The sequence below is a fragment of the Podarcis erhardii genome (genome assembly GCF_964252035.2).
Source record: "Podarcis erhardii genome assembly, chromosome: 1".
Taxonomy (NCBI): domain Eukaryota; kingdom Metazoa; phylum Chordata; class Lepidosauria; order Squamata; family Lacertidae; genus Podarcis; species Podarcis erhardii.
This window is the reverse complement of record NC_138497.1, coordinates 135,941,040-135,963,803: the sequence shown is the minus strand read 5'-3', so window position 1 is coordinate 135,963,803 and position 22,764 is coordinate 135,941,040. Positions and strand designations below refer to the sequence as shown.

At 43.5% G+C, this 22,764-nt stretch overlaps 1 protein-coding gene and 1 long non-coding RNA gene across 8 annotated transcripts in view; one reads left to right on the top strand and one right to left on the bottom strand.

Moving 5' to 3' along the window:
* Nucleotides 1-964: 964 nt before the first annotated feature.
* On the bottom strand, nt 965-15,419 carry LOC309335507. 2 transcript variants are annotated; one of them, XR_014153548.1, is made up of 5 exons: nt 12,107-15,419; nt 7,739-7,848; nt 3,354-5,122; nt 2,280-2,485; nt 965-1,058 (listed from the first exon to the last, which is right to left on the bottom strand). It is a non-coding gene; the product is annotated as an uncharacterized lncRNA (long non-coding RNA). The 2 variants fall into 2 exon arrangements; XR_014153549.1 differs by lacking the exon at nt 7,739-7,848 and having other exon boundaries at nt 15,360-15,418.
* Nucleotides 15,420-15,951: 532 nt separating this feature from the next.
* The window catches only part of HDAC4 (histone deacetylase 4), a 115,993-nt gene continuing 109,180 nt past the window's right edge, over nt 15,952-22,764 (top strand). For all 6 annotated transcript variants that reach the window (XM_081861862.1, XM_081861861.1, XM_081861859.1 and 3 more), the window contains exon 1: nt 15,952-16,015. The gene's annotated coding sequence lies outside the window, so the exon portion shown is untranslated. The remainder of the gene's footprint in view (nt 16,016-22,764) is intronic.

Sequence of the window (22,764 nt, the reverse complement as noted above, 5' to 3'; positions counted from 1 at the left end):
GTTGGCTACTCCCAGTGTGGACCGTAGGGAGTTAAATGGGCCACTGCTCTGACTTGGTATAAGGCAGCATCTTATGCTTCCTATGTTTCTATTCAGACACTTGTTCTTTCTGTTCGATGATTAAGCACAGAATGTTCCCTGAAGTTGTCTAATTCAACACAACCAACAACAACAAACACCTCGTAGCTGTACCTCTTGGGCTATTGAGTTCTACGTTTATTTCATATTCTGCTTGTAAGTCCTGAAGCTACAGCCCATCAGCTTCATTGTGAACCTAAGTTCTAGTCTTCTTGTTGTTGTTTAGTCATTTAGTCATGTCCGACTCTTCGTGACCCCCTGGACCAGAGCATGCAAGGCACTCCTGTCTTCCACTGCCTCCCACAGCTTGGTCAAACTCGTGCTGGTAGTTTCAAGAACACTGTCCAACCATCTCTGTCGTCCCCTTCTCCTTGCGCCCTCCATCTTTCCCAACATCAGGGTCTTTTCCAGGGAGTCTTCTCTTCTCATGAAGTGGCCAAAGCTAGTCTTAGGAAAGGGTGAAACTCTTTCTCTCCAAACCAATTATGTTATAAAACTCATTCATGTTCGCCTTTCTTCTAAACTGAAAGTCACAGCCTTTCCTGTGTTGCAATGTTCTGCATGCTAAGAATGTTTTAATATTAATTTAATTGTTTCCAAAGCTGGTCCACTCTCCAGTGCTGGAGTGCCTAGCCATCTAACATCCCCCCCCCCCCCGCAGCTGACAGCATTACTGTTATTCCTACTGTTATTTACTCTTACTTGTTTGATAACAGTTTCTTTGGATGCAGACTCAGTTAAAGGTCATGGTGCAGTTGGGTAAATATTCATTTATAATCTGGATAAGCTATTTACTTGGCAAATGTGCTTGATGTTGCCACCGCCACAACTTCTTTATCACCTGCAAGATGTCTTTAACATCTCCCAGATTTTCTTTTTATTTTACTTACTGGCAAGAATTCAGCAAATGCGCACGCACATCTGTAAAATGTTTGTGTGATCTTCTTTTTGAATGCTTGACAAATTAAGTCCTGTGAAAACTGATAATGCAGTGCAATGAATGACATTTTAATAATCACAGAAAATAAGCCTGATGTTAAGTAGAATGTTTAGCGGCATCTTCTCCCTGGTTATTAAACATCTATTTAAGTAGCCGAATTATACATCTGTCAACAATGTTTAGAACAAGAATAAAACTTTCTTCCATGGCAAAAGGTTATTTGAAACAAAATACACAGTATAATGAGTAGGTTTAGTTTTGAAGGTTTGGGGACAGCCTCTCTTATTCACTGCTCTGTGCTCCTTGGCAGCAGTGCCCATGGCAACGCTCCCTGGTACAAGGAAGACTGCAACAATACTGCAGCTGTTCCTATCATAAGAAAGAGGGGAACTGAATCACTAGTGCATGGCTTTCTCAAGGCTGCCATTCTCTCTGAGCAAGGCTCAGGAGTGTCACTGGCAAGCACCCAATCCGGATGGAGTAAGAGACACTTCGTCCACAAAAGTAACTGAATGAGTGCAGCGCCATGACTGACTGACTGATTGCAGATCTACAAACCTTTGGCTTCCTCAGAAGTGTTCCTGTGTGACTGAATTCCCGTGGGCTGGGGTTGAATGAATAGAACTGGATGCTTTAATTTTTACTGTCAGGAGAAATGGTAATGTGAATGTGGAGGAGGAATATTAATTATGCTTGGCAGACCTTCTTCAAACTTTAAAAAAAAAAAATATCTCAACTGCACACGCACAAAACAGCACAAAGAAGGAGTCTAAGGAGCTGATAAGTGGTGGAAGCTTTTGTACTGCAGACTTGTAGAAAACAGGTGGGTAAAGGAGAATTATTTGTCATTCTCAGTTTATCAGTTTCATAATTTTATTTTTGCTTTTAAAAAAAGCCACAGAATTTAAATATATAGTTTTTAAAAACATTTGAAAGGCTATAACATGGATTAAAAAATAAAATATAATACCATAAAACCCTTCCTTCCTGTCATCTGCCCTTTCTCTATCTGGTCAAGTAAACCAGTTCTTTACATTAGGAAGATGCAAAGTCTGGGGCAGGAGCTGACTTCTTCCTGAAGAAAGCTGCAAACTGGGGAATCCAAGAGTACCCTTCAGCCTGGCCTATTCACATATGGTTGATAGAATGCCAGGGTGTATGAGGTGTTAGCGGAGGGGTAGTACCTCTGGTGGGGGACACATCATGCTCCTTCTGGTCTAGTTTGTCCACCTTTGGTCCCCACCCTGCACTCAGCTCTTACCTGTGGCTCCTAGAGCTGTCAGCATGCAACAGGAGCCACACCCCAAGGAACGGTTTCGACTGGCTGGCTAATCCAGGTGAGGGTAGCTGATGGGTCTCAAACCCTTGGTGAGTTAGGGACTTCCCCTGCAGGTGAAGACAAGACTCTGGTGGATTGTGCAGATGAGAACAACAGTCCAATGGTCAAGAAGACGATTTCTGCATGTGCTGTAGAGAGATACGAGGGGCAGATAGGGCTTGTCAACTAGGTAGCCCATCTAGGAGGAGGAAAACTCTGATCCTAAACCTCCACTGCCTTGTGAGATATCTTTGGGAGAAGAAAAGGCTAAGGAGTAAACCCTGTACAAATCCAGAGTAGATGTCCTAAGGCAGTTGGATGGTGCCTTGTGCCCCTTGTACGCCTCCTCCCACCAAGCTGGTGCCAAACGTCTTTCTCTCTCTTTGGGCCACATCAGCAAGGCTGAGGGCAGGGTCATCTGGGCAGCTGAGGACCTCCACACACACTGCCCAGGCTTGTACCCTGCGGAGGCCACTTTGGTGCTGCTAACGCAGCAGTTTGACTTCACCTGTGGAGGAGCAACCCACTGTCACTTGAGACAGATGGATGACAACAGCAGCAGCAGCAACTGATCAAAAGCCATTCCCAGAGGGATAGAAGAGGCAGTGTGAGCAAAGGCTATTTAAGTGTCAGCTGGACAGCTATTAGCAGGGACTGTCATTTTGGACTTTAACTGCTGGTCCTCCTATTCCTACTGCTTGCAAGGAAAGACCAGCCAAATCTGGTCAGCCAGCTAGCCAAGGGACCATTAGCATCTTGGGCCAAAGTGAGGACATCCACAGCCTGAAATACCCACTGCAACATACCGTATGCTTCCTGGTATGCAGAGATAACACTCAGTGCCAATACAGACTGCATCAGTGCAGTGTAGGCAGTTTGAGCAGCTGGGAGCAAAGTAGCCACTTATGCATCATCAGAAAAGAGTAAAAAAGACTGCACAGATCTGCATGTGCTGGTTTTATATATATAGATAGAAATATAGAAAAATCACTTTAATAGAATTACAATATACCTCACCGTAGAGGAAGAACTGTGACCGGGTGAACTGTGGGCTTGCTCTGCTGTCTGGATGCTACCAATAGGTTTATTCTCTTTAACCAGACTTGGACTAAACAGGCCTTCAAACAGAGGACGTCCCTGTGTAAAGCAGGGAGCAGAGCCAAGACACAAGGAAGAGGCAGTCTGGACTTACTGTAACATCTGGCCCTTCACTCCGCTACTGCCACCACTATGGAAGAACCCCATTTACTGATTTTAATGCTTTGTTTTGTTGCGTCTCTGAGGGAGGCTGTTGCATTTATCACTGTGATGTATATTATGGGATGGTTGGTAGCCACTCCACTCCTCACTCTTAGGTCTATCAGTTCCAGTATTCTGCTTCCTATTCTGGCCTCTGAGAAGCCTTCCAGCTAATTAAAAATGTGCTAACCCTCTCCAATTCTTATTGAACATTATTCATTTGTTTATTGCATTTATATGCCACCTTTATCTTCCAAGCATCTGAAGTGGTGTACATGGTTTTCCTCCTCCTCGTTTCATCCTCACATCAACCCTGTGAGGTAGGTTAGGCTAAGACAGGGGTAGTCAACCTTTTTATACCTACCACCTACTAATGCATCTTTCTTGATGGTAAAGTTTCCTTACCGCCCACCAGTGCTCGATGGAAGGAGGATTCAGCTTGTGCCGTAGAACCCCCCTGCCGCCCACCTAGAATCCTGAAACGCCCACTAATGGGCGGTAGAGACCAGGTGGACAACCCCTGGGCTAAGAGATGGTGACTGGTTCAAGGTCACCCAGTGAGCTTCGTGGCTAAGTGGGGATTCAAATCCTGCTCTGTCAGGTCCTAGTCCAACATTCTACACCACACTGACTTTACTATATGAGCAGTAAACTGCTTCAGAATGTGGAGATGTCATGTAACTATGCATTTTAACTGTAATTGTAAGTCACTTCCATTGGATTGAAAAATAGTGTCTAAATACTATAAAAATGGCCATCATGCCAATTCTCCCTTTGATGTATATATTCAAGTAGGGATTTCTTCATTCAGGGTTTAGCAGTCAGCTCTTTTATTGAGGTAGGAAACTTGAGGACCAAGTGCCTGCATGTTTGCTAAGAATTTTCCTGTGTTCCCCAGAGCTTACTCCCAGGTAGGCATGCCTAGGATGGCAGCCACTGTACTTTTGGTGGAACCAGAATATCCTCTTTTTTAGCATTCTTCAATTATCATTGTGGCAGCACTTCTTGAAGTGAAAAGAGTATTCTGCTCACTGGCAGTACTGCTACCATGCTTTGGTGCAGGGATGCCAACTTGCCCACCACATGGGGGTGCATCACGTGACATGTCATGTGATGTCATGGGATGCATCCCGCCCCCGTGACGCCAATACTCGCACACTGAGCTGGGCTCCATCCTCGGCCTCCTTCTCCCCATGGCATGTGCCTGGCAAGGGCAGGACCCATGGAGGGCGATCTTTGCCCTTACTCATCCCAGCCCCCTCCCGGCTCCTGGGCTCCCACACAGGGGCTGCGCCATGTGGCGGTGGTGGGGGATGTCGGCCCCTTGCGCCCCATATATTTGGTGCCCCTGCTTTGGTATAATACCAAAAGAGTCATTTGAGGAGATACCAAAAATTCTTCTCAGGTTGAAGGTTATTTTGACAAGTAGCCGTGAAAGTTGGTTGGCTGAAGGGAGTCATCTTCCTTCATTTTAGCAGATTCTCCCAAAATACCATGGTGGAGTACTGAAGAATAAAGAAGGTGTGGATTGCAGCCAAAGCCCAACTCTGCACAGAATACCAGGGGAGACAACAAAACCAGCTGCTGAACATACAGGAAATTTAGGACCGTTTCAAAGGCAATACATAAAAACACCCATATACTCAATAGTCAATAATATAATGACAGGACTGTAGATTTCTAAATAACATACAAATTTCAGAGGCTGTTAAATTAATGGCATAGAGCTAAGACTTCAGATACAAGCATTTTTGTGAAATTTATTTTCATGAGCTTCTATAGTCTACAGCCTCTTCATTCAGTTTTGAATAATGGTTCAATTGAGCTGTAAAAGCTTCTAAAGTTGGAAACTTCTGACAAGTTAATTTCAGCCACACAGGGTAAAAATCCTCCTCCACCTCCCAGCCAGATAAAAGCTTCCATATCATGAATGTAGCAGTCATTCTAAGGAATTTAGAAAACAACAAAAATGACGTCAACCCTATCTTGCCAGGAAAAGAAAAACACATATAGTGGTATGCTTTAGGGAGAAAGTAGATTACACTAAAACACTGCTATTCCAAAGAATAAAGAGAAATACAAACCTAATGTGTAGCAGCGGCGGCGGGGGGGGGGGAAATAAAGTGGAATGCCTTATAGAGAGAATAGAATCATAGAATTTTAGAGTTTGGAAGGGACCCAAGGGTCATCTAGTCCAACCCCCTGAAATGCAGGAATCTCAGCTAAAGCATCCATGACAGATGGCCATCCAACCTCTGCTTAGAAACCTCCAAGGAAGGAGAGTCCACCACCTCCTGAGGGAGACTGTTCCACTGTTGAACAGCTCTTACTGTCGGAAAGTATTTTTGCATGTCTAGTTGGAATCTCCTTTCTTGCAACAACTTGAAGTCATTGGTTCGAGTCCTGCCCCCCCCCGCCCCCCGCCCCGGAGCAGGAGAAACAAGCATGCTACCTCCTCCATGTGCTATCCCTTCTCCTCTCAGTCTCCTCTTTTCCAGGGTGAACATACCCAGCTCCTTCATGTGCTCCTCATAAGGCTTAGTTTCCAAAGCAGTGATCATCTAGGTTGCCCTCCTCTGCACACGTTCCAGCTTGTCAACATCCTTCTTCAATTGTGGTGCCCAGAATTGGACACAGTATTCCAGGTGTGGTCTGACCAAGGCAGAAGAGAGTGGGACTATTACTTCCCTTTGATCTGGACACTAGACTTCTGTTCATGCAGCCTAGAATAGCATTAGCTTTTTTTGCTTCTGCATCACACTGTTGACTCATGATAAGCTTGTGGTCCACCAGGAGCCCTAGATCCTTTTCACATGTACTGCTAGGAAGCCAGGTGTCCCCCACCCTATAGTTGTGCGTCTGGTTCCTCTTGCCTAAGTGGAGAACCTTACATTTCTCCCTACTGGAATTGATTTTGTTATCTTGAATTGCATGAATTGAACTAAATGATAAACTACTAAGCTTTTGTAGTCATCATGTAGTGGGACCCACTACAAATAGCCGGTGAAGACCTGTTCCTCACTCCTGTTTTAGATTGTGAGCCTTAGGACAGGGACTCCCTTAGTACTGATTTTTGTGACTCAGAGAGCCTCTTTGACTAAAGGGTGGCTTATAAACTAATTAATTAATTAATTAATTAATATTATGTACTGCTATGATCTGCGCATTGTGAAATGTAAGGTACCAACATATTGTTTGTAGAAATCCTCCATTTGACAACCTGGTATAACTACTGAAGGCAAAGTAAGCCAATTTGTCTGTGCAAACCAAGCAGGGATGCATTGCCAACCATTGCCTCAAAATTCAGAAAATAAACTAGAGGAGATTATTATGTGCTGTTTAAAAAAAGCAAAAACAGTACATTTAAGAGAAATTCTAAAGTTGTTTAGAATTTGTTAGACTCATCTAACAAATGATTTAGTAATATATAATGGACAATATAGAGGAGATTTAGCTCTGTTAGATCTGACTAGAGCCAGACTATCAGTCAAAGAAAGAAGTAATGATTTGGTAGCACTGCAAAATTTGTGAAGAGTGCCTTCTAACAGATGTCCCTTTCTTTGAACATTTTCAGAACTCTTCACTGCTATGGAAATGATCTGAATCCTATAACTAACAACCAGTTAAGAAAAGCTGTGAAGTTCTGAGCAATTAAAGTTTGTGAGTTTAATTATTGCTATGACAGTATGTAAATTTATGGGCTATGCATTTCCCTAAAAATAATAATACCAACAATTTAAAAAGTGCTTAAATACATCATAAGCAGCTAGGGAAGTGGTTGGTTCTTTGGACAGCAGTGGAGTTAAAGGTGTGATAAAGGAAGCAAAGGTGATTTTGCAGAAGCTGATTTAATCATTTCTGTTTATTTTTACTGTGGGAGATGGAACATAGATACTGGTGCCTGGAGTGACATTATCAGAAACAGAATCTAAAGAAATGAGACAAATAAGAGGAACAAGAAACAAAGTTCTGGGCAGTTTGGCAAAAAGATTAGAACTGGGAAGAGGTTAACATAATACTCTTTTTAAAAAACTGGATCAGGTGCGTGAATTGAGAAAATTACAGGCCAGTTAGAGAATCTGCTCTGGGAAAACTGGTGGGAAGAATATGTCCTGCTGGAAAAAATCAGCATGGCTTCTGCAAACAAGTCCTGTCTCACTAACCCTTTTCACTCTCAAGAGCCTCATTTCTGTGTGCCCCCTGGCTCTCACTGGTGGATGCAGCACTCATGTTCTCAACTCAGGTTTTGTTGATGGCTTTAATGCATAGATCACTATGGGATGTAAGTCAGGTTACAAAGCACACTGGTTAGCATTTGCAGCAGAGGTTAAAATATCTGACTAAGCACAAACTGGGCCATGTCCCCCAGACTCTCATTTTGAAGAGCAGAATGGATACTGGCATTAGTATGGTTGGCGCTCCAAGAAACAGGACTGGGCAAGGAAGTGGCACTCCTTTGAACTCTCTGGGTTTGCTGAGTTTGTTCATGCAGGTGCAGCCATCTTTGTGTCCTTGGCGATGGAGCTGGAGTCCATGGGGCTGGCTTTCTGTCTGATCTGCCCGCTGGCACCTCCTTGATGGGAAGAGGTTCTTTGGGGGTGGGAGGTGGCCCAGGCATCATGAGGCAGCTGTGATGTGGCACCCAATGTGTCTGATGGCACTGAAGCAGACTTGCCCCCCTCCCTGAAGTCTGAGTCAATGTCTTCCAGTTCTGGTAGTACCCCATTTTCCTCCTCTCCACCAGACAACCGCTGCAAGACTTTTCATGGGGTTGGGCTGTAATGTGTCCTGGCTCAAATGAAACAATCTTTTTCAGTCTGTTGATTGAAATACTTTGTTCTTTTAATTTAGATTTAAAACTGTTTTGGATAATGAAAAGTTAAATTGATTTTGGGGGGGATAAAAAATGCATGCAACCAGAAGCAACTTTTCCTTTATTTTAAAAGTTTGTGTTCCCATCCCTGGAGTATTCATTTTGTACCTACAGTTTCAAAAAGGTTTTAATAAAGTTTCTTATCAAGAGTTTCTGAGTAACTTAACAGTCATAAGATAAGATGACAGATTCTCTTATGGATCTGTAACTGGTTAAAGAAAAGGATGCAGAAAAAGGAATAAATGGACCATACTCTCAATGGATAGATGTATGAAGTGAGGTGATGCTAGGATCTGTATTGGGACCTGTACGTTTTAACGTGAATAATCTGAAGTTTAGAGATGAGCAGTGAAGTTGCAATGTTTGTAATGACACCACATCATTCAGGGTGGTAAAAATTGTGGGGTCAAGATGGGTAACTCAATGAAAATGCTGGTGTAGCAGCTGTGATAGTGTATGAATTTATAGATAGTGTGGATAAAGCGGTTAAAGATTCCCCCCCCCTTACTCTTTCATAATATTAAAACCTGGGGTGTTGCAACGAAGTTGAAAATGGAAGAGTCAGAGGGCAAAGTACTTTACATAGCACATAGTTTCAAACTATGGAATTTGCTATACTGTACAAGACAGTGGGGATGCGGGTGGCGCTGTGGGTTAAACCGCAGAACCTAGGACTTGCTGATCAGAAGGTCGGCGGTTCGAATCCCCGCGACAGGGTGAGCTCCTGTTGCTCTGTCCCTGCTCCTGCCAACCTGGCAGTTCAAAAGCATGTCAAAGTGCAAGTAGATAAATAGGTACCTCTCCGGTGGGAAGGTAATCAACGTTTCCGTGTGTTGCTCTAGTTCGCCAGAAGGGCTTAGTCATGCTGGCCACATGACCCGGAAGCTGTACGCCGACTTCCTCGGCCAGTAAAGTGATATGAGCACCGCAACCCCAGAGTCGGCCACGACTGGACCTAATGGTCAGGGGTCCCTTTATCTTTACAAGACAGTAGTGATGACCATCGGTTTGTTTTAAAAGGAAATCGGACCAACTTATGAAAGATGAGTCAAGCAGCAATGGCTGCTGTGATGTTCTGATAGTGTGTAGTGTTAAATGTGGAGGCAATTAGATTAGATGAATTAGGCTAAGTGTTGGTTGGGAGGGGGAGGGAGTGTGCTTGGAACATTGGAAGTGAGTGGTGACAAGATAGGAATTTTGAGGGGCAGTTTGAATACTAGTTGGGATTGAACGTGGTTGAGAGTATATTGGGTTAGTGAGATGGAATAGGGTCAGTGTTGTTATTGGTAATAGTTTTGTGATATAAGGTGAGGGAGGATTTAGCTTAGGTATTTTTGGAAAGGTAGAATAAGTAGGAGTGTTTATATGAATCAGAATAACTTCTGACCATAACTAAATACATAAATTCTAACTACATAACTAAAACCATATGCTTCTGTGTGCTGAATTAATATTTGATTACTTTTATTAGTTCTGTTATCAATAAAGTTGCTGTATTATACATGTGTTTCTTGACTGGCCTCACTAAAGGTGGAATCAGATAGTTTGTTATCTGTGGCGGCAGCAAAAATCAAGAGATCCTAGATACCTAGCAGGAACCCAGGTGAGGGCTGTACACCTTAGAGAGAAGGTGGTCCAGTGAAGTTGAGGTAGATCTGAGGGTGATGTCAGAGAACCACAAAGCAGAAGCAAAGTGGCATAACACCTATTAGTCATGATGGCTGTGTGCTACCTGCAAGATCAGAGGAGGTATAGGAATAGGACTTTCAGGATGCTGGAGAGATTCAGAAACTAAACTGAGTGAGGCAATTAAAACACTGGCTTGGTTATGGAAACAGTCTAGAATAGGTAACGGAATGTGACTGATTTCTAATTATGTTTTATTTTCTATAATGGGTAAGTACACAAACTGAAAAATCACCTTTTTTCTAAGAACAATTTCTCATTTTTAAATAACTTGTTACCATACCAAATTCTAAGTAAAAGCATAACTGGTTTTGGGAAAAATTGGTCTGAGACCCTGTTATTTGCGCCATGTCTAAGTGCTATAACGCTGTACCAAGTGTTGGGAGTGGGTTGATTGGACTAATTAAAGTCCTGAAGGTTAAACGAGTATTTAGAGGAAGCAGCCAGAGAAAAATAAAGATATCTTCCTGGTGGCAGTGCTGAAGTTAACAAGAAAGAGGAATTGTTTTGGCTGGTTTGCTTGCCTCCCTAGCCTCTCATAGTACAAGCTTCAGACTGTGTCACCCTAGCCTCTGAATATCAGTATCTTGGGAACAACAATCAGGGGAGGGCTATTTCACTCAAGCTCTGCTTGTGGGTTTCCTGCAGGCATCTTGTTGGCCACTTGTTGCTGGGCTAGAGGGAAAAGCCATCTGCATGCACACTTAGTAGCATTAGTCCCACTGAATTCAACGAGGTTTACTCCTAATTATGCGTACATAAGATTCCAGCTCTAATGGCTAAGATCAAAAGGTATGAGATGGAAGTCTCTGGTTCTTGTTAAATTTCATCAATTATTGCATGGCTTGATGCAACCACTATCCCTCAACTTCAGCCACCTTTTGTAGCGTACTTGCAGGGTCATTTTAAGTGTGACTCACAGGTAATGTATGGGTCATTCCATATCAAGTGATCCAATTTTTTTTTACCTCATGTCATCCAGTTTTCTTAATACTTTGTACACTTGTTGAATGATCAAGACTAAGTCTAAATCTAAAATTTTAATATTTTATCTCATCCTGTTTTTGAGTTATGAGGGTTTCAAATTTCATTTTTTGGGGGGGCATTGCCAGACTACACAAAAACCTTAAAAGCTCAGCCCAGAATTGAGATATTTCAAAAATAAAAACCAATCTCTTCAAATGTCATATGATGGGCCCACTTTAAAATTTAAAGTTACATATATTTTTTTTAAGTTATTTTAAAAAATGATTAAAATTTTCCCCCAAATTGTATTATTTCATACTTCTAAGAGCTTCCAGCAAAATTTCATCTTGGTATTTCAATGGGATAACATTAAAAAAATATTTTGTACATACATGTTGGGCTTATTGGGTTCTATTTAGGATAAATGAGTCTTCTTTGGCTAAAGTATAACAGAATAAACAAGACTTCAAAGTATAATATCAGTTACTTCAGGCATTTCTTCAAAACATTATTCAGTTAAACAGTATCTGAAAAGCTAGTGAGGCTTTTCTTTTTAAAATGTGTTCCAAAGCAGAGAGGTAACTTGCTGTTGCATGATAGGATTAACGCTTTGAAAGCATCCTTGTTAGTACTTCATTTCATGAACATTACAACAAAATACATATCAAACAAAATTATGGAAAAAACCTTACACATCAAATGGGTCTAAAACATTTATTCTTCCATTAATTATACTTTATACCAAACACTTTTCAATAGAATTTGTTGCACATGATGTTTCATTTTTTGTCCAAGTGTAAGTGTGACCAGTTGCAGTCCTTGGTTTGACACCCGTGTTAGAACTTCTGCTCGCCTTACCTTAAGAACATCCCAACTAGATGTGTAAACAAATTATGACGCTGAGCCCGGCAAGTGTCAGAAGGGCAGAGTTACGTCTTCACTTTCATAGTCCACTGACAGCACACAGGTCAACCACCATTTTTTATTGTATTCACAGGTTACATACCTAGTTATCTCAGCCATATCCAGAGATTTTGTACCTCCTTCAATGTCGAACTTCTCACTCTCATTGCTAAAGGAGTACACTTTGGTCACAATTTCTGTTGGACTGGATGTAGATGGAACAAAGCAATGAAATCCTTGTATTCCCTTGATTGATTTCACTGTTTCAAAGGGTTGTTTTAGGAATGTTCTTTTCTGCACTCCTCATTTGTTGAAAATGACAACTCGGTAGAAGGAGTGTTATCTTGGCACCAGTTAAAGAGTTCCAGTGGTGTCATAATTTTGTTTGCTATGTACAGTATTTTGTTGTAGCTGTAAAATTTTAGATTTAAACTTAGTTTTGATCATTCAACAAATATACAAAATGTTAAGAAAATTGGATGACATGAGGTAAAAAAGTAGGATCACTTGATATGGAATGACCTGTATGTGAAACGCTTTTGGCACTTTGCATTTAGTATTTAAATAACTTTTTTGAAATTATTATACATTTAATGAATTAAAATGCATCTCCTACTTCATCAGTTGAATATGAACATACATCATCTTTCTTTTTAACAAGGTTCTAACATGTCAGGACTACTTACGCAGTAATCATTTTGATCACAATAGTGCACTGGCTTACAGATCAAATAAGGAAGTGTTGAGTAACTGAATGCAATCTTCAAATAGATACAACAGATCCCCAAATGGCACCCTGTTAAAGGTTTGGGTGCACTCTTGCAAGGAAAAACAGCAAATAATGCTGGAAGGAATTTATGCTAGTATGTGGTCCAGTTGCTAACATATGGCTTAGGTGCTGAACTGAAAACTGTTTGACACTGAACTCCTAGGTGGTTTGATGGCAAGTCACACTGTTATATGCAGTGCTATAAATGTAAATTGTGATCTATTTATGAGAAAATAAATAAAACAAGGATCATTATGAGGCTAAGCAGCAGACAGGTGTTGGTTAATTGATCATCAGCAACTGTGACTATCTCTATAAAAGTCAACATTTTAGCAGTTTGATGGAGCATTCAGATGTGTTTTAACACAATGCCAAGGAGGAAAGACGTCAGCAATGCTCTTAGAGAAGCAATTGTTGCTGCCCATGAAACTGGGAAGGGTTATAAGACCATCTCTACCCAATTTAACGTGCATTATTCTACAGTAAGAAAGATTATTCAAAAGCGGAAAACATTCAAGACAGTTCCCAATCTTCCCAGGAGTGGTCGTCCCAGCAAATTCACCCCAAGGTCACACTGTGCAATTTTCAGAAGAATTGCAAGAAACCCAAGAGTTCCATCACAGGATCTACAGGCCTCATTTAGCACCAGTGTTACAGCTCATGACAGTACAACTAGAAAAAGACTGAACAGTAGGTTGTTCAGTAGGTTGTTTGGAAGGGCTGTCAGGAGAAAGTCTCTTCTCTCTAAAAAGAACATGGCAGCATAGTTTACAGAGTTGCATCTGAAGAAACTACAAGACTTCTGGAACAATGTCCTTGACCTTTGGACAGACAAGACCAAAGTGGAGTTGTTTGGCCAAAATGCATAGCACCACATTTGGCCAAAACCAAGCACAGCGTATCAGCACAAACACCTCGTACCAACTGTCAAGCAGAGTGGCGAAGCGGTGATGAGTTGGGCTTGTTCTGCAGCCACAGGACCTGGGAAACTTGCAGTCATTGAGTCGACTATGAACTCCTCTGTACAGAGAAGTATTCTAGGGTCAAACGCGAGGCCATGTGGCCAAAAGCTGAAGCTTGGCTGAAATTGGGCCATGCAATAGGACAATGGCCCCAAGTACATCAGCAAATCTACAACAGAATGGCTGAAAAAGAAAAGAATCAAGGTGTTGCAATGACCCAGTCAAAATCCAGACCAGAGAGCTGTGCATAAACAAATGCCAGCAAACCTCAACAAATTGAAGCAACGGTGTAAAGAAGAGTGGGCCAAAAATCCTCCACCACAATGGGAGAGACTGATAAAGTCATCAGAAAACAATTACTTCTAGTTATTGCTGCTAAAGGTGGTTCTACTGAATCGTAAGGTGTACTTAGTTTTTCACACATGGCTTCTCCCATCTTGGTTTTATTTTTGTTAAATAAATCTTGACACAGTGTAATATGTCCTGTGTTGTTGTTCATCTGTGGTTATATTTACCTAATTTTAAAACCTAAAGAACACATGATTTTTATTATGTCCTAATATGTAAAACCACAGAATTCAAAGAGGGTGTACTTTCCCCCCCATGGTAGGTAAAGATAAGACCCCTGGACAGTTAAGTCCAGTTGAATTTGACTATGGGGTATGGCGCTCATCTCACTTCAGTTAAAGGGAGCCGGTGTTTGTCTGCAGACAGCTTTTCTGGGTCATGTGGCCACCAGACTAAACCACTTCTGATGCAATGGGACACTGTCAATTCCCAGAGCACACAGAAATGCTCTTTACCTTCCTGCCACAGTGGTACCTATTTATTTACTTGCACTGGTATGCTTTTGAACTGCTAGGTTGGCAGAAGCTGAGACAAAGCAACATGTGCTTATGCACAGATTCCAATGACTGTATATTATACAGTGGTACCTTGGGATGCGAACAGGATCTGTTCCGGAGCCCCGTTCGCACCCTGAACAGAACGTAAGATGCGACTGCACGTCTGCGTGTTTCGCCGCTTCCGCGCATGATGTCATTTTGACTGTCTGCGAATGCACGAGTGGGGAAACCCGGAAATAACACGCTGTTACTTCTGGGTCGCCGCAGAGTGCAACCCGAAAATACTTACCCTGAAGCGTATTTATCCTGAGGTATGACTGTACAGTGGTACTTCGGTTTAAGAACAGTCTGGTTTAAGAACGATTTGGTTTACAAACTCCGCAAAACTGGAAATAGTGTCTTGGGTTGAGAACTTTACCTTGGTCTAACAATGGAATCCGAATGGTGGAAGGGCACTGCCTGCGGGAGGCCTCATTAGGGAAAGCACACCTCGGTTTAAGAATGGTTTTGGTTTAAGAACGGACTTCCGGAATGGATTACGTTCATAAACTGAGGTATCAATGCAGAGTCCAGGAAGATGTCCCTTACTCCTGAGCTGAAGTGACAGAGGGGTTGCAATCTAGTTATTTCGGGGCTTGCCCTAAGGCATTTTGTACCTTAGATGGAAAACCCAGATGGGTTCTATCTCCAGTGATATGTGAGAATAATAATTTATATAGCCTCCTCAATGCATTTGCTGAGTAGGAGACAAAGGTCGGTCTCTGTCCTCACAATATATACTTGCACATTTCTGCTGTTTTTGTACCAGGGCTGCGAGTTCGCTCGGGCCCTGGGCGAGATCCGGGGCGTTGGGGCGGGGTCCGAGGTGGGGGGCAGGCGCCTGGCGGGGGGGCGGCTCTGACCCCGGGCCCGCGGGGGGGGGGAGAGAGAGAGCGAGGGGTCGCATTCCCCGGGCGAGGCGGGGGGGGAGGCCTGGGGCTGCCCGTCGTCCCCCCCCCCCGTCTGGGCGCGCTCTCGTGTGTGGGAAAGGACCCCCGCCCGCCGAGATGCGGAGCCCCGTCTTGGGCGGCTTCGGGGACGCGCCTGCCGAGCTCGCCCCCGCTCCACTTCCGGTGCGGAGGGGGCGGGGATGTTTTATTTTTTCAGGGAGGGGGAGAGGAAGAAAAAGGGAAACGGGGCTATTATTAGCGCCGCCGCCTGATTGGTTCAGGGAAGCAAAATATATATATATAAATATATATATATATCTCTCTCTCAAGCGGATTTTTGACCACGTGATTTTCCATCCGAAAACTCCAAGATGGCGGGTGCCGTCACGGGCTGATTCCGTTGGCGGCGCGCGCACCGCTGTGCCAGCGCCCAAGGGCCCGTCGGGCGGGCGCGTGTCCCTCCTCCTCCTCCCCCTCCCCGCCGCCGCCCCCCGTCTTCGCACGCAGGTCAGTCTTCTGGGGCTCGCCCGGCACTCGCGGGGGGGGGAGGATGGTGATTGTTATGGTTATTCCCCGCAGTGGCGGTGTCTTTCAGGGCGGGCGGCGAGGATGCGCTGCCCCCCCCCCCGCTTTAAAGAGATGAGCAGCTTTCGCCTGCTGCCTTCCCAAGGCGCCTTTTTCGCCTCCCCGATTTCACGGGCCGCGGGGGGGGCGGCCTGCGGGGGGGGGGGTGAATGGTGTGTGTGTGGGGGGGTGGGGTGAGTGACGCCTGGGCGCGCCAATCAGGGCCCCGCCTGCTGCCTTGGCGGGCGCTTTGGAGCCTCCGTCTCCGCTGCCCCCCACGTTGGGCTGTGCGGGGGGGGGCGGGCGGGCCTCGGGGTCCTTGATCGACACCTGCGCCGGCCTTGCCCCCTTTCCCCCGGGAGGGCGGAGGGAGGGCGCCGCCCTTGGCCCGCCGGAGCCTCTGCCTCGATCCCCGGCGAGAGAGCCCTGCTGGCGGCGAGGGCGAGGGGTCCAGGGGCCGCGCCCGCCTCGCCCCTCCGCTCCGCCGCCCGCGGGTGAGTCTATACCGGGGGACGGGCGCGAGAGATGCGGCGCGGAGACGCCCCTGGGGCGAGGCTGGGCGGCGCCCGCCCTCCCTCCCTCCCGGCCATCCATCCCGGCCGAGGCCGCGGAGGGAAGGAAGGAAGGGGCGGCGGAGGGCGGCCGGTCCCGCCAAGCCCTTCCAGAGGCAGCCCTGGCTGGCTCCGCCCGCCCGCCCGCGAGGTCTCCCCGGGCCTGGCCGCGCTCGGCTGGGGCGGCCAAGAGGGTAACGGCGCTGCCGGAGCTTCCCGGGCCTTTCGGTGGGTCGCCGCTCGCTTTGGGCGCCTGAAGTGCGCGCGCGTCTCTGTGAGAGCGGAGGCCTCGAGTCTCGTCTTGTCAAAAGGAAATAGCAGCCAGAAGACGAGAGTTTTTGTTGTTGGGAAAGTGCTTTTAACTTTGACATATGAGGCTTCTTTACGGCTTCGAGCATCTTTTCCATCTCTCCTCCCTTGGAGGTTGGATGACCGCCTCTCACAGATGCTTAGCGGGGTTGACCAGATGACCCTGGTGCCCCTTCCCGCTCTACAGTTATAATATTCTCCTCATCTCATCTAGCTTGGGTATAGTTCATTAATGGAGCTTTGCTTGCATAAGGTTTCATGCTCGATTCCTGGCATCATCCGAGACCCTTTTTAATTGGAAACAGGGCTCTAAACAGCCACTGCCACTTGAACTAGACAGTGTCGGGCAAGATGGGCCACTGATCTGACATGAGATATGCATAAGAAACAGTCTTATATCAGTCATATGTATTTAATGATTATTCCCCCCCCCCCTTTGGGTTAAAACTGTCGGTTCTTCCTGTGCCGTATCACAGGTTGTGCTTGCTTACAACTTGTTCTCAATGTAATCTTGCTTTACCTTGGTCTTTCAGGCTCAAATACAGATGGGCAGGATGGAATGCCCGGGAGAAACAACAATATTGTCCTGGATCTGTATCCCCTTATGAAACATTTGAGCCCTAGGGCTCATCCACACTTCCACTTTCCCCACCTCTTTTCCCCGTGAAAACCCACTCTTTATCACTGAATTGGAGCACATGTAAGTTGGATTTTTTGTGGATTGACACTTGCTCTGATTCATTGTTAGAGTGGGTTTTCCTGGGGAAAGTGGTGGGGCAAACAAAAAGCTGCTTAGACCTGTGTGTAGAAAGCATGGGACAAGCAGAAAACCTTGGAACTGTGCTTTCTAGGCACAGGGCAAGCAAAGTGCAGACATAGGGTTGACTTTTGCCTCTTCGTTTCTTACATCAGGAGCTGGCAGGATGGTGAGGGAACTTTTTTAGTACCTTGCAGAGTTCTCATGCTGCCTTACTCCAGAGTAGGCTTCTGTGTGTCATTACTGTAAGAATGAAGGGCACAAGAGTTTAGGTTTCTTTTTCTGGATTTGGAACTGCGAGGTGAACGAGAAAAATGTTCGTTCATCACCATGTTAATATTTCCAGCTGTAGATATGCTGTAAAATATCTGGGGTTGCTTTGGAACCTGAGATGTTTGGTGGGGATGAAATGGACTGGGTGGTATGGTGTTGCAGCAGAGAAGAAGGGGTCAAGAATTATTTTCCAGTGTGTGTCATCTTTTCTTCAGGTTGCATTTTCAGCACCACTTTGCAACAGAAAAGATGTATGAGAAAAGATTTGTGAACTCTGTTGTCTAACCTGATATTTTTTGTAAGGTCCTGTGAGCAACTTTTAGAGAAGAGGCATTGCACAAATGCAAACATAAATGATTAAGTAACCTGTTCTCGCTCAAAATCGGTATGCTCACCTCTCAACGCTGTCAATATGCACTTTTTCTTATTGTCTCTTTAAAATCTACGAAACAGGTGGACCATTTTCAAAATTTGCTTTGACACTTTTCATTACTGAGAAAACTATCCGTTGCAGCTAGGAAGCACAGCTATACACACTATACTCCAAGTCATTAGCAGCAGTGCCAGTTTTGCCCCTACTGATTCTGAGAAGAGTCCGCATTTCCCACTCTTAAACCCATCCTGTCAGCTCCTGATGGAAACAAGACAGTCAACCCAAGAATGATTTTTCTAGCAATATAGTAAGGCTTGGATACTTCATGAGGTAACAGGAAGAGGACAGCATAGGACATATTTACTGGTTCCTCATCTGGATTTCACCCTGAAAGACCAAATAAGAGTATTAATATGCGGAAAGTAAATTGGAAGCAAGCACAGTTCGTGACATTACACAACATCATTGCTGATCATGGGGCATGTATATGAAGGCACTAGGCTTGTCTTCTGATTTTTGGGCATTGTGGGAGCCTTAGCTCTGATTGTAAACTGGCAGGTTTAGCATTTTATTATTGACTTTTCTTGGTTTTTGAAAAGAAAATGCATTAAAATTTTATGGGCTGTTTAAACATGATAGTAGTTGTTTTCTGACATAAGTTTTGAACATAATTGGTAGTTCTCAATTATACATGCACTTCCATTCACACTCCAAACTGTACATTGCTCCCTGAAGCAGCAAACTGAAGTGGAATGCAGAATATTACAGCATGAATTTGCATAAAGTTCGGTTTTAAAGTTCGAACAACTAACTGCATGGCAAATCATTTTTGAAAGTAAAAAGAGAGAGAATGTCTTAAATCCTCTTAAGTTCAGTAGAATGGCCTGGACAAATCTTGTCCAAATCTAAGAGCCATCTCCAAAATTTAGGAGCCAGAGTTAATAACTGACATTTTAATGTACCGGAACCAGGGTATATTTGATTTAAATCAAACCATTATAAATCACGAATTAAATTGCGAATTAAATCACTAGGCAGTAAGACTTGATTTAAATCGGGGGGTGGGGTGGGGTGGTTAAAGAAAGACATTCCTGCTGGTATAATCTTAATATTTACAACCAGATGAAATTTTCATTTTTGGAATAATAAATTTTCAGAGTAGTTTTTACAGTTATATAAAAAATTACTGATTTGGTTATACTATTAGAAATACATACAGATAATTATGAAATTATTGTGAGGTTTAATAAGTTAACTGTTTATATTTGGACAACTTTTCTGCTGTACTTTATTGGAAGGAGAAAAATATTCATTTCCTTAATAACAATTTAAACAATTTATTTAACTAAAACAACATTATAGCATATGTATCCATGTTTGTTAACTGATGCGGTTAAACATTCTTTTTTTAAAAAAAACCTTAGACTGAGTTTCAGCACACATGAAAAACTTAAAACAAATCCTTATTTCTTGATGAATAGCCTTTGGACTATAATGCAACTTAAACAGAAACCTATCTTTAGAAAGATTTTTTCCTCCAAAAGCATTTTATTTTAAAAATCCAATTTAAATTTTAAAAATCTGATTTAAATAAAAAAGTCTGATTTTTTTAAAATATAAAAAATCATTGATTTTTATCCACCCTGCCGCAACTCCAGATCCTAGAAAGCAAAATCCACTCACCACTGAGTCGGCTCCAGAAACTTGTCCAGTCCTACAGTAGGATTTGTGCACAACCTGCATTAGAGTGAAATTAGCTGCATTTCCAATTCTTTTCCTAGAGGCTTACTTCAGCGTTTACACTGGTACTATTGCATAATGACCATTTCACGTTTGTGAGAACTCAGTTGTTTAGTGTGGCAGCACCTACACTTTGGAGCTTTTTGCTTATTGATATCAAGCAGGTGCCTTCACTGTATTCTTTTTGGCGCCTGCTAAAGACATTGTTTAGACAAGCCTACCCAGATTATGTAGAACATTGCTGTGAATTTTAACTTGTTTTAGTATTTTAGGTTTTCGTATGTTTAAAGTATTACAAACTTTTCTTGATTTTATTGTTCTTTTTTGTAATCCCTGTTCAAATACTTTTTAACAATCAAGCAGTGTCTACATTTTATGAAAATAAAATAAAAACATAAATGATAGTATCATAATTTAAAAATGACTTAACTCAGCCTCTAAAAGCCACACATAAAAAGGTGAGTTTTTTCTGATGTGTAAATGAATAAGAAGTTGGAGCAAGATGCACAGATACAGAGCCACAACTAAAAAACTCTTGATGGGCCCTCACAATACACACCTCATTTAACAGAGACCACCAGCAGAGCCTCATCTGTTCAGCTTAATACATTGGTATGATGATATGGAGGAAGGCTATTTCCTCGGATATTTGGGCCCCAGTTGTCTGGGGTGCTAAATGTCAGCATAAGCACCTTGAATTGGACCTAGAAGACTACTGCCAACCCATGCAGCTGTTAGAGAATGAATTATATGCAGCTGACCTGCTGTTCCTGTCAGCACTCTGGATGCCACATCTCGCACAAGTTTGCAACTTCCGGATTGTCTTTAAGGGCAGCCTCATGTAGGTGCATTACATTAGTCAGAGCATGCATTATAGTACCAGGCTATCCCTGTGCAGAAATGGGTGTGCTAGATGCTCCCAGCCACTAAAGTCACTTGGACCTCAACTGACAATGTTTGTTCTAGGAGCACCTTGAACTTCCAACCTGCTCCTTAAAGAGTGTGCAACGCACAGACTTCAGAACCACCCACCACCCACAGGACCTGCATCTTGTTTGAATTCAGTTTCAGTTTATGGATATACATTTAGCCCATTAATCCACACACCAATTCAGAACCATCACTGCCTCCTCTGATACCATAAGCTGGGTGTTATTAGCATTTTGATGGCACTTTGCTCTAAATTTCCTGATGACTATGCCCAGTGGCTTAGTTTAATGTAGATATTAAACAACATGGGCCACAAGACTGGCCCTTCAGGAACCCCTAGGACAGCTGCCATGACTAAACAGAAGATGCCTAATTCTATTTATATAAACCACTGAATATAGGCTGTTTACTGGCTGTTCATAACACAAAATTATACAACCATTTTCAGCTTTCTAATGTCTTTCTCCTACATGGCATACTTTGATCCAACAACCAACCATTTGAGGAAATAGCTACTATGGTTGGGTGTTGTTAGATGCAGAATCATTGCTGTGGGTTGGAGGCACATACCCAATTCTTCCAAACAAAGAATCAACTCCTATTCAGTTAGCTCTCAATCCACTCATTTTCCATCTGGCTACAAACTCAGCCCCCTGTCCCGTCCCCCCAAGAAGGAATGGATTAGGATATAAGGGGCAGTGAACCACCAGTGGAAGCCCCCACCAGGAAGCCTGTTCCCACTTGCTGTTTCTGCCACTCAAGTTACAATCATTCACTTTCTGCTCTCTGCCTTCCAGGAGTCTGCGTTGCTGTGGCCTCGGCCTGGCCCTGCTCCAGAAAAATAGGTGGCACCTAGCCAATCAGGGCACAGATATTTACATTAATCATGAGGAAAAAGTTTTTGGCATAAATTGTGTCTGTGAGTAACATCCGCAACCATTTAATTTCAAGCAGTGTTCGAAACTCCTGTTGTTCTAGGCATATTTTGTGACAGGGAATTTCATTAGCACGAGCAGTTTCTGAGCTCTGGGCGCAGTTCTGCACCTAAGATTTCAAATTAAAACTTTAGAGTGGAAGGAAAGGAGGACCTTCTTCTGCCTCCCCACTTCCAGCTACTCTCTGAAGCCTGGAGAAGAGATCCTCTTAAGAATATTTGGGGGGTGGGTGGGGGAAGGACTAGACCATGTGAAAAATGAACATAATATTTTAGCTGCGGTTCATTCATTTTCAGCTTTGTATTCTTGTAGACATTCCATTGTTGTTCCCATAACCTAGGTTTAAGGTGCCATTTAGCTCCTAGCTTTCATATCTCAGTTTCTAACACTGACTTCAAGCACTGACTCCCATGAAAGCAGTAGTAGCAACCCTGGGAGCTCTCAGAACCAGACCAGCAGCAACAATATAGTTTTAATCTCCTCTCCCCTTTCCTTCCTTACTCATAATGCTTTGGATGTGAGAGGGGAGGTCTTTGATTGCCCTGAAATGGCATTTTGTAGCTTTGTATTTTGTATGTGTTTTTGTTTTGTTGGCTTGTACACTCCGTTGGTCTTAAATTAATTGGCTTTGGGTCTGACAAGTTTGCATGCCCTGAAATGGGGTTTGGCAACAGAACTGTGGCTGTTAAAATTTAGTGAATGCATTTCAATGCCTGGGGCAGCCTCTCAAATTTTGTTGAATCTTCATTCTTAGGAAAGATACACCTGTTGAGTATCTGCCTCTGCTGTAGCAGTTAAAGGTACAGTAGTTTTGTGTAGAGAAA